The 12,161-nt window shown below is 42.2% G+C and overlaps 1 protein-coding gene across 4 annotated transcripts in view; it reads left to right on the plus strand.

Annotated features, from left to right (window-relative positions):
• SRGAP1 (SLIT-ROBO Rho GTPase activating protein 1) overlaps positions 1 to 12,161 on the plus strand; it is a 265,246-nt gene that overhangs the window by 64,986 nt on the left and 188,099 nt on the right. The window lies entirely within an intron of this gene.

Genomic DNA, 12,161 nt, shown 5'->3' on the forward strand with positions numbered 1-12,161 from the left:
TCTGAACAGAAACTCTGCTCAAAACGTCGTGAGCAGCCTTTCACTAAACTTCAAAAGCTATTCAGAAACTTGGATATTAATGAAGTGGGAAGTCTCGAGGCTTAAATGCAAGCCTTGGTCATACAGCCGTAGTGACGGTTATTGTTGATTGAAAAAGATGCAAGTTTAATTTCTAGGGCTGGAAGCAAGGCTCCCTTTAAGTCCTTTCTTACTAACTAGGCAGCTCCCCAGGAGTGCAGAGATGCCTCCCCTTCTAATCCTTCCACCCCACTGGTCCTGCAAGGGCATCCTTCAGGTGGATGGTGAGAAATGATGTGCTGTTCACCAGAAGTAATGGTTTCCTTAGTTGGGTGAGGCAGTAAACATTTATTGCTTGTCTGCAGCAGCCCAGCCAGCTCTATACCAGATAGTGGGAAACAAATGTCACCCATGGTCTCAAGGTGCTAAAAGTTTAAAGGGGAGAGGGCCAAAACAAAATAAAAATGAAACCAGTAATAACATGGTATAGGAAATGTGCACAGTGTTATGAGCATAGAGGGACTCGAGGGAGATGACAGACATTCCAAGAGGAAGTTTGGCTATGTTGAAACCAAGAAGGGGGATAAGGTGCCCTGGATGATTTAAAGGTCATGGGATGTAAAGCAGGTCTGGGAATTGCATGCAGGCCGGTAGACTTGATGAGAAGTAGTCAGGGATGTGACAAAAATTACTCCTTCTTCTGCTCCCTCCACTCCCCTCCCCTGTTTATTTCCATTTGGTTAATTCTGGAAAAGTAGCAGTTTGGATTGGAGAGGGAGGTGCCCCACTTGATCAAAGTCAAGAGGCCAGTCCGTTGGGAGTCTCCGACTCTTGCTCCTGGGGGCCCTTTGGGATTTCTGCTCTGGTCTCACCTTGCTCTGCAAGGTCAGTTTGCATATAAATAATATGTTTTCACTTTCGGGGCCTCACTTATGGGATTAAGGCCAACTGCAAGCTTTATACCTACCTCATAGAGTAGTTATGCAGATTAAATGAGCAAATATATGTAAAACACTTAGAATGAATACTGCCTGATACATAGTAAGCTTTGTATAATGGGTTGCTATTCTCGTTATCAGTCATTATTACTATTAATCTGGGATTCTCCCAGGTTAATGGATGCCCTGGAGTGTCCCATAAATCTGTAGTCTGAACAGAGCTGGAGCAGGTCTCCCAGAAGGATCTGGAGCTCTCTGAGAAGGGATGCCCTGGATCCTTAGCTATATAGTCCAGATGGAAAACACGGGTCAGTTCTCTGAAAAAGCTTCATCTTGATTGCAAGTGTGCTGGGCCACTGTGAGCCAACAGCACTGCAGAGTTTAGTCTTTTTGAGGTAGTGGTGTTGTTATAGTAGTTTTTAGAAGGGCTAGATATGTGGGTTTCACAGCAATAAAGACCCTGAATTTTACTACTATAAAATAAGGCATTATTTAAGATGTGAAAGACAGATTTTGCGTTTTGTGTTTTGGTTCTGTTTTGTTTTACAAGGATGTACTACAGCTGAGAGGGCAAATCTACTCTCAAGAATTGCTAATTACTGGTATTTGAATATGGTCTCCACTCCAGAACCTGCCCAGGCCCCAAGTTGAAAACAGTTTACACTAAGCCTGCGTTCTGGAATTCTTGTCCATACTGACTTCCCAAGCTAGTCGTGAAGAATTATCGAGGTGCTGTGTCTAAATTGTTTAGCATAGAGAAGGCCCTCAATAAACACAGGTGCTATTTTGACTCTTCTCCTCTGGCTGATCTCCTAAACTGTGGCGAGGGCAGATGCAAGATTATATTGTGCCATCCTCGCTGGAAGTTTGATGGTTACACCGTTTCCCCAGCACATCTCTGTAGTCTGACCAAACTGCAGAAATAACTATAGGGTTCCAAATTGGTCCATGTTTTAAAATTGGGTGTGGAAGAAATTGGTCATAGAAAAACTGCCTAAAGAATTCAGATTGCTTACAGCCACCAAGAGGGACATCTTTCATGGGAAAATTATATTGTTATTGCATAATAATAATAATAATTTGGTGCTGGACAACATGCGAAATTCTTTCTTTAGTCGTTGCAACCACCCCATTACCCTGTTTTATAGATGAGGAAACTGAGACTCAAGGAAGAAACTGACTCACTCAAGGTCACCCAACTAGGAAGACTGATCAGAGCCTGAATTTGAACGCAGAGGTGTCTGACTCCAGAGCCCATGCACTAACCTTTTATGCTCTATTACTTTACTTGTGTGATGTATCCAGGCCATTCGTTCACCCATTTATTCCTTTATTCCATAAATATTTATTGTGTACTCTTCCAGGCCCTGGGGATACTGTGGTAGACAAGAATGTCAGAGACTCCAAGGTTACAGAGTTGGCATTCTGATGGGAGAGACTAAAAATAAAGAAGCAAATGAATGTTATGTATGTGTATATACATGTATACTTTTGGGAATGATCTGTGCTCTGAAGAAAAGTAAAGTAGCTATTTTACATAGTTAGGGGAAAAGTAACTAAAAAAGTAACTAAAAGTTATTTAAAGTAATAACTTTTTCTCTCATCTTGGTTCAGCCATTACTTTGTATTTTAATTTTTCTTACCTAACATTTAATATATACATGCTAACATGTTTGTAAGTTGTGAAGTGTAACAATACAATACCTGTGAACCTACCACCTACGAAGAACAAAGCATTCCCAGTTCTGTTTCATCGTCCTGTTCTCTCTACGATCCCATCCACCTACCTGTCTTTTGAAGCAACTGCTTCCTAAATTTTTTATTAATTTTTCTCTTGCCTTTTATTTAAAAAAAAGATAGCATTTATCGCTTATGGATATATCCGTAAGTACTATATTGTTCGTTTTGCCTTATAAAAATAGTATCATTGTTCCTCACTGTTGCCTGTAGTTGTAGTTCATTCATTTTAGCAGCTGAATTGTGGTCTGTTGGGTGAATGTGCAAAAACCAATCGATTCGTTGCCCTGTTGATGGATATTTGGATTGTTTCCAGTATTTGCTCTTTGAAGAGTGCTGCCAAACATTCCTGTGTGTGCCTCTCAATGCTCGTGTACAGGAGTTTCTTCATGACATTCCTGGGAGTGGAATTGCTGGGTCCCTGTTCAACTTCACATGATGATACCAAATTGTTTTCCAGAAGGGTGGTACCAGTTTACGTTCCCACCCAGAAATGATTAAGAGTTCCCGTTGACCCAGTTGGTGTTATGAGACATCTTAACTTTTGCCAGTCTAGTTGGGTATTAGGTAATATTTTATTGTGGTCTTCACTGGCATTTCTCCAATAACTGATGAGATGGAGCCGCTGAGGAGGTGGCTTTTTAGCAGAACCTGAGTAAAGTGAAGGAGCAAGGCATGCACAACTGGGGTGGTGGAGCCTTCCAAGGCAACGTTTCAGAGGAGAGGCTAGCTTGAGGCGTCCAAGGGGCAGCAAGAGAACGGTTGTGATGAGAGACAAGTGGGCTAGGGAAGATGAGGTCGAGAAGGAAGGCAGGGACTAGGTCTCCTAGGGCCTGAGAGCCCATGGTAAACATGGCACTTTAGACTTTCTTCTAGAGTTATGAGGAGACACGGGAGGGCTCTTAGAAGCGGGGGATCATGACTTGGTTAATGCTTTTAAAAGATCCCTTTGACTTCTGTGTGAATTGACTCTAAGGGACAGAGAGACGGGAGCATGGAGATGAGGTGGAGACGTGCAGAGGTTAAGGTAAGAGACGATTCTGGCTTCCACCACAGTTTTGGTGGAGAAGGTGGTGAGAAGTTGGGTTCAGGACATACTTTGAAGGTAAGGCTATGGGGGCTGGCCCCATGGCCGAGTGGTTAAGTTCTCGTGCTCCACTGCAGGCGGCCCAGCGTTTCGTTGGTTTGAATCCTGGGCGCGGACATGGCACTGCTCATCAAACCACGCCGAGGCAGCATCCCACATGCCACAACTAGAAGGACCCACAATGAAGAATATACAACTATGTACCGGGGGGCTTTGGGGAGAAAAAGGAAAAAAATAAAATAAAATCTAGAAGGCAAGGCTAGTAAGACTTGTTGCTGGTTTGGATATGAGTTTGTGAGGAAGAGAGGAATTAAGGATGATATCTTGGTTTGAGAGTGAATAACAGAGGATGTCGGTCCATTAACTGAAATGGGAAAGACATTGGAGAGAAGAGCAGTACTGGGGAGAAAATAAAAAAGATTTTTTTTTGTGGAGAGTATATGTTTGTTATAGATGTAGCTACCTACTTGGTGTGTCATCCGTTGATGTTTCAGAAGTATCTCCAATTAAACATAGACAAAACTGAACAGGTGCTCTTTCATCCCACACTTGGACCTCCTCCCTGTCTCAATGGGTGGTGCCCATCCACCTGGTTGGACAAGCCAGAAATTTGGGAGTCATCTGTGACATCTCTCTCTGGCTAATCACCATTACCACTGCATCTCCACGGCCTGCCAGTGTTTCCTCTGAAATGTCTCAGGAATCTGTTGAGTCCTCTCCGTCTCCACCACATCCACCCTAGTCCCAGCTACCATCAGTTTTCACCCCCAGTGCTACCACAGGCTCCTAACTTGCATTTTGTTCTGGTCCTCCACCAGTCCACTGTCCACTCTGCAACCAGCTCACTTTAAACCCCGAAGTTCAAAAGCCTTCGAAGCCTTTTGTTTTTAATTGCTTTTAGGATAAATCTATAATATGACCAAAGGCTGTGGATGAGCGGGCCCTGCTCATATCTCTAGTCTAACCTCTAGCTGCTCCCCCATCTCTGGACATCTTGAAGGTACCTGTCCTTTTTCCATCCTGGCCTTTGCACAGGCTGTTGCTGTACCTCTTCTCACCCTATGTAACATCATCCTTCAGAGTTTAGCTCAAATGGTACTTCCTTGGAGAAGACCTAAACACTCCCCACCTGCTACAACTAGTTTAGGTTTCCTTGTTACATGTTCTTAGAGAATATAATTCCATGCTTTTCCTCCGTAGCATTTATCACAGTATATATTTATGTATTTGCGTAGGTTTTAATATCTCTCTCTCTTTCCCTAGAATGTAAACTCTGTGAGGCCCCAAAGACTCTATCTTATACACCAGTGTCTCTTCAGAGTCTAGCACAGTGCCTAGTACAGAGAAACCTTTAATGAACGTTTGTTGAGTGACTCAGTGAGAGGGAAGGGGGAAGCCTTGCTCATTATCTGAGTTGATTTTATAGGCCTTTCTAAGAGAAATACTTTTTTTTTAAGATTGGCACTTGAGCTAATAACTGTTGCCAGTCTTTTTTTTTTTTTCTGCTTTTTCTCCCCAAATCTCCCCAGTACATAGTTGTGTATTTTAGTTGTGGGTCCTTCTAGTTGTGGTATGTGGGACACCGCCTCAATATGGCCTAATGAACGGTGCCGTGTCCGCGCCCGGGATCCAAACTGACGAAACCCTGGGCCGCCGAAGTGGAGCACGTGAACCCAACCACTTGGCCATGGGACTGGCCCGAAATACTTTTTGATTATGATAGACAGACTCTTTCAAACTTGCTTGAAAATAGCCTAGTCCTATTTTAGACTTCCTTAACAGTCACAACTCCGCGTTCCCTGTTTACTGTAGATGAAATCAAGATTCGATTATTGCTAATATAAGGAAGTTGATTTCTAATCTAGTCTAAGGAATTTGTGGAGACAAACTTGACTCAACTGAGAATGTTCCGTTCATCATTCCAGAGCAAATGCCCACTTGTAAAGGAGGATCATAGTAAATAACAAGCATTTCAGTAGCATTTGTAAGTTACAAGGTATTCTTGCGTTAGGGACGCCCTAGAGGGAGTGAAGTTTCCCGTTACGCAGCGTGTCACTTCACCTGGAAAATCCTTCAGATACTCTCCATTATCCACACAATTAAAGTCTCAGTGCTTTCTCAAGGGTCAAGAACTATCCAGGCTGCCGTGATCCTACCCTAGCCTGCTTTCCCAGCGTCAGCACTCGCCACTGCTGGAGGTCTCCTTCACATCCCAGCAACACCGGCTGCTTTTCCTTGTCCCAGGTTAGATTGGTGCCCCTCCTCTGGGCTCCCGTGATGCTCTGGGTGTACACTGCGTGGTGGGCATCTGTTTGTCTCTCCCAGTGAACTGTGAGCTCTTTGCGGGAAGAAACAATGTCATTTCTTCTTTATACTCAGCCCTAGTAGTACAGAGCCTGGTACAGAGTAGGGACTCAGTCCAATGTTTGCTGAATGAATGAGTGACCTTACAGTCCACGATAGGGGTAGGTTTATATGATTACTAAAAGGGGGCATACACCCCAAACTTATTACTCCATCCATATCACTGAAGACTTATGTGACAATCAAGAACTTCCTCTGTGTTCTAGTCTGTCTGTATCTGCTACTCTGATTCATGTCATCGAGGTTAACCTTTGCTCTGGGCTGCGGGACGAGACTTCAGTGAGTTCCTGGTCAACCAGGGTACCCATATGGTCACTGGCTAACCCAGAACATCTGATTGCATCGCTCTGGGGCATTGGCACTGTGTCTGCTGCCACCCTTCCTAAGGACCCACTAGTGGCACAGAGGAAAAGAACATGGTCATCTTTCCTCTGTAAGACTCACCTACTTGAGTCTGAAATCATATGTTGACCAATCCATAAATTAAAAGCTAGTCCTATCACTTATAGGTAAATAACTGTTAATATTTTGTAATACCCTACCAGTCTTTGATCTGTGCCTAGATGTATTATTTTCCCAAAATGGGATCAAACTGTGCCACTTTTTTTGGTAACATTCTTTCCTCTCTCTCTCTCTCTCTCTCTGTATATAGATACTGATCTATATCTATATATGCCTTATCTGTGTCGCTATATATCTTTCCATTCATAAAACATCATTTTATAAAGGCTTCTAAATGTTTTGTTCATACTTTTGTATCTTAATTTGGCTCTTTTTCACTTAAGGGGTGATTAGGATAAGGAAATAGTTCTCTCTTAATGTTTTTAACCAGTCTTATCAAAGAAATTTCACATGATTTTATGTAAAGGAGAGAAAAATTTGAGATTATACCTACTTGGGTACATAATTAAGATGGTATTTAATAGTTAGCCTCATTCTGTCTCTCTAATCAAAATTATCTACCTCCAAATGCCCATTTTAAAATTCCTTCGTTGCATAATATAATCAAGATAATTTCCTCCCTTATTAGGCTAAGTAAGACACTTAGATAACAGTCTCCCTTGAGTTTTTTATAACAAGTATACAAGATGGCTGTCAAAATTTGTTAATTTCAGGAGGAAGTCACTTGAGAAAAGGCTACAGTGTGTACCATAGGCTCTTAAGGAATTAAACTAATTACTTGGTAACTTGAACACTGACCACCTAAGGCATTTATACAGTTTGATATGTGACCCAAAAAGGTGTGAGCTTTGCTGAACCTTTCTCTTCAGGTTTTTGTTGCCATGTTAATTTTACTTCTGATGTTCTTCAGTTTCTTACATTCTTCTGACTAAGCCTCACAGAAAGTGAGTGTCATCCTTCTTTTGGTCTGAGTTATAGATGATTGGAGTTTTTATAAGGTACCCCTCCACCCCCCCCCCCCCCCCCCCCGCTGTCTGGTGCTACATTTGATCAAGCGTTAAGCAGATCACGAATAAATTATCTATTAACTTTTTATGGAAATACTGTGTTCCCCGACTCCATATTTTAGTGGATTCTCTGATTTAGGCATTACATGAGCAGTTTTTTTCAAGAAGCGCCAGGGTTTTTAAAAATGCCAATAGCTGAATTGTTGTATGATTTTGAGAAAGAATATTTGCAGTCATTCTGATAACAAGAGTACCGGACTGAGCAAATTCATACCTTAATGTGCTTTGTTGCTTAGATGGGCGGGGGATCCCTGGACTGTATCCTTTTGGCCGTCCACCTCTTATTGAAGATTGAGGGGGGACAGGTTGGGGAACTCCCAAAGGGGTCATCCTCTTGGGGGCTGTTTGGTTGCTTTGTGGCTTCATGCTTGAGAACCAGCTAGTTTGAGGATGTAAAACTTATAAAATGTGGGAATGTCTCCAAGACACTGATCACCTTTAGGCACCATCTTGCCGGTGCCCAGCGTGTAGTATTGAGGCAATAAATATTTGCCAAATGAATGACTGAAATAAGAATGAAACAGAAGTTTAAAAATAATGAGAGCCCAACTTGAGCCAAGGAGTGCCATCTGGATTGAAGGCTATTTATAGCTCTGAAGTGGTATCGTTCTGGGACGGGACAGGAGGGGTGACTGTCACTGCACTTGATATTAGCCTGTGTGTCCATAATGCTTAAAAGAACAGATGATTTAAAGTAGGTGTGACTTGTTGTCTGGATCTTGATTTGGCAGCAGACGCTCTTGCAGAATAAGTGGCTCCCTTCTCTAGCCCAGCGTCAAAGATAGGCTGCTTTAGATGGGTAACCTATGAGCCTTCATCTTCAAGGTGACTCTATGGCTGGTGTCACCCTCTTTCTTTATTGTGAGCCATTTGCTTCCAACAGCAACAACTTAGTCTCTCATCAAGGCAGTTGAAGGCTCGGCCTTTACACTTTTATTTCATGGTAACTTGGAAAAACAAATGAGATATAAAACATCTTACTTTGGATGAGTTTTAAGTTAAATTAGAGAAACAAAAATTGCTAATATTTACATACATTAAAAAGCTCATTATTAAAATTATGCCAATTAGGAGGATATTCCTGCAGCGCGGAAATTAAAATTTATAAGTGATGTCATCATATCACTGTCAGTGTCCTAGAATTCAAATTTTCTGGGAAAGTATTACAGCAAAGGAAAATTGAGGAAAGTGCTCACATTCACTGAGAATGTACGTTACTTAATTTGCACAGTCACCAACATGTTAGTGTCAAAAGGAGAAAATCCCGATGAGGAAGAAGAGAGAATGGAGGAAAGTTAGCGGGAAGGAAAGGAGTGAAAATAGTTTTTGTGTGAAATACTGGATGCAGTAATAAGGTGGTCCCTGTGGCAAATTAAAAATCAATGGACCAAGGAAGAGCACAGTTTGGCTGAAGTTTCAAGAGGATTTCTCTTCCATTCTTTCCTCCAAATCCAATTTTATTTCACATTCTAAAAATTACTGGATAAAGGATATTTCAGTACTTTGATATTGTGCCAGTGGTTTAAGGACTATGATTCTTTCTTCCTCACATCATCAGTTATGTAGACTTTTTTGATGTTCCAAAATTCTTTTAATTTAGTATCTTAACAGCAAGCACGTGTGGATTTTTTTTTTATGCCATCTTTGTGATACTTTCTTTTTATTTATTTTTTGTGGGTTTTTTTGTGAGGAAGATTTGCCGAGTTAACATCCATTGCCAATCCTCCTCTTTTTTTTTTTTTAACTTTTTATTAAGATTATGATAGTTTACAACCTTGTGAAATTTCAGTTGTGCATTATTGTTAGTCATGTTGCAGGTGCACCACTTCACCCTTTGTGCCTTCCCCCCAACCCCCCTTTCCCCTGGTAACCACCAATCAGTTCTCTTTGTCTCTATGTTTCTCTTCCACCTGTGAGTGGAGTCATACAGAGTTCATCTTTCTCTGTCTGGCTTATTTCACTTAACATAATACCCTCAAGATCCATCCATATTGTTGTGAATGGGACGATTTTGTCTTTTTTTATGGCTGAGTAGTATTCCATTGTAGATATATACCATATCTTCTTTATCCAATCATCAGTTGATGGGCATTTACGTTGCTTCCATGTCTTGGCTATTGTAAACAATGCTGCGATGAGCATAGGGGTGCATGGGACTTTTGGAATTGCTGATTTCAAGTTCTTTGGATAGATACCAAGTAGTGGGATAGCTGGGTAGATGTGGATTTTTTTTTATATAAATAACAATCATAGCTCAGAGTTGCCAAGCTGGTACTATGCGCTGGGCACTGTGCTATTCGATTTCATTCAGTCTTCATAACATCCCTGGGAGATGTCGATACAGTTATCATCCCAGTTTTCCACATGAGGAAGGTGAGGCTCAGGTAAAGTTCATTGGCCAAAGTGACCCAAGTTGCAAGTGGTCCAGCTGGGATTTGGGCCACCTTTGCCCACTCCCTGAGTATCAGCTCTGCCTTCTTCCTGGGTAAGGCCTATTTTGTTTACAGAGTCTAATGTCATGGTTTTCATATGATTTAAACATGAGAGTTGTCAGTAATATTGAAATTATTCCATTTGTCATATTGTATATCAATGAACCCAAACCTCTCATCCAAAACTTCGTTCGATTTCCCAAGCTTCTCTCCCTGGATATTTTTCCAGTCCCTCAGACTCCTCATCTCAACACACCTCACTCTCCCTGCCCCAAATATATTGTATAATAATGAGGGGTCAATGACTAAATGTAGAGTATTTCGTTTTTATATCTCTGTTAGTATTTTCTTCTAGAATTCTTGAATTAAATGGATTGTGCTCCTCTGGCTCAGGGGACTTTGAATGGTCATCTATTCCTATTCTAGAGTTCTAGAACTTGCTCCTTGTGGGCAGCTGCACACGCCTACTGCACTGCCAGATCCACAAGAGCAGACACCAGGTTTTGCAGGTAATCACTTTATGCCTGATGCAGTCCGCGACTGGCCCAGGTTAGGTACTTGGTGAATATTTGTTGACTGACCGACCGCCAGTCTTATGCTGTTGCCGACCAGCAGGCAAGCCAGTCAACTTATGGCGAGAGCATCCTCACGTTTCCTGGGAAACTGCAGATTTCCATATCCGACCGTGCTCTCCCTTAACTCAGCCACAGTGACCCAGTCCTTTCAGCAGAATTTTCATTTTGCCCATCGCACTTTCCATTTTGTTCTTTAGTTCACACTCTTTTGTAAGTCCAGAATCGGAGCCTTTCTGCTGTCTTTGTTCATTTCTACAAGTCTGAAACTTTTCTGTCCAGCAGGACCCATATAAAAGATTATCTCCTTCATGAATTTGTGCCCAGTCTCCTCAGACAGAGGCACTTGTTCTGATCTGTGTCTCCTAAGCGCCATAACATTGGGAACACCATAATCTGCTTCGTATTTCTTATCTTTGAGAACTCGGGGGCCCTTGAGAACCGCTGCGTTAGACATGACTTACCAATATCCTGCGTTCCTTACTGTTTCTGTTTTACAGGACTTCTCAGAGCCCATGTGCGTTTCTTATGCTGGAATATGTTGTGAATCTTCAAGGCAGGGCTGTGGTGTATACGTGGTGGGGTTTTTTCCCCTTTGTTTGCCTTGACGTCTAGCAGAACCGCTGTTTTCGAGTGCCCACTCTGGTCTGCTGCTACAGGGCAAATACCTGTGGTGCTGGTGGTGGTGGTGGTGGTCGGTGGTGGTGGTGTTTACATTGTCTTTTCCTTTTCCTTTTTTTTTGAGGGGGCAGGGAGGGGGATATCAAATAGTGAATCATTGTCAAATTCCAAGCTTCCCCTTTTCCTGGATGAGTGCACTATGAAAATTGCAGCATGCCCTTCCTGAAAGGCACTCTGGGATATGCGCTGCTGATGAAAGTGTGACATGGTACAACCACTTGGGAAAATAGTTTGACAGTTTCTTATAAAGTTAAATGTACCCTTACCTACCGTATGATCCAGCAATTCCACTCTTATGTATTTAACCACAAGAAAGCACATGTCCTCAAAGAGACTCGAACAAGAGTATTCACGGCAGCCTTATTCATAATAGCCAGAAATGGAAACAGTGAGTATAAAATGTTCATCTGCGGGTGACTGGATAAACACATTTTGGTAAATCTATACCGTCTTGGCCTGCTGAGAAAAAGAGAGCTGTTCATCCATGCAACAACAGGGATGAATCCTAAAACCATGAAAGTGGCACAGATCTTGGTTTGGGTAGTAGTTGCATGGGTGTGTACTGTTGTCAAAACTTGTTGAACTAAACGCCTAAGGTCCGTGCATTTCATTGTCGATGAATTATCTGTGCGAGGATCAGGCCAGCACAGGCAAGAGCCAGGGATCTGGAGCCAGGTCGCCTGCGTGTAAGTCGTGGTCCCACCACCCACTGCCTCTGGGATCTTTGGTGAATTGTCTCTAAGTGCCTCAGTGTCCTCATCTGTTAGATGTGACGGAAATTAGTGTCTACCGTATAAGGTTGTTATGAGAATCAAATCCGTTAGATTGATTGTTAGTGCTCTTTAAATTCTCGTTAAGTAAAA

The sequence above is a fragment of the Equus caballus genome, chromosome 6 (assembly GCF_041296265.1).
Source record: "Equus caballus isolate H_3958 breed thoroughbred chromosome 6, TB-T2T, whole genome shotgun sequence".
NCBI lineage: Eukaryota > Metazoa > Chordata > Mammalia > Perissodactyla > Equidae > Equus > Equus caballus.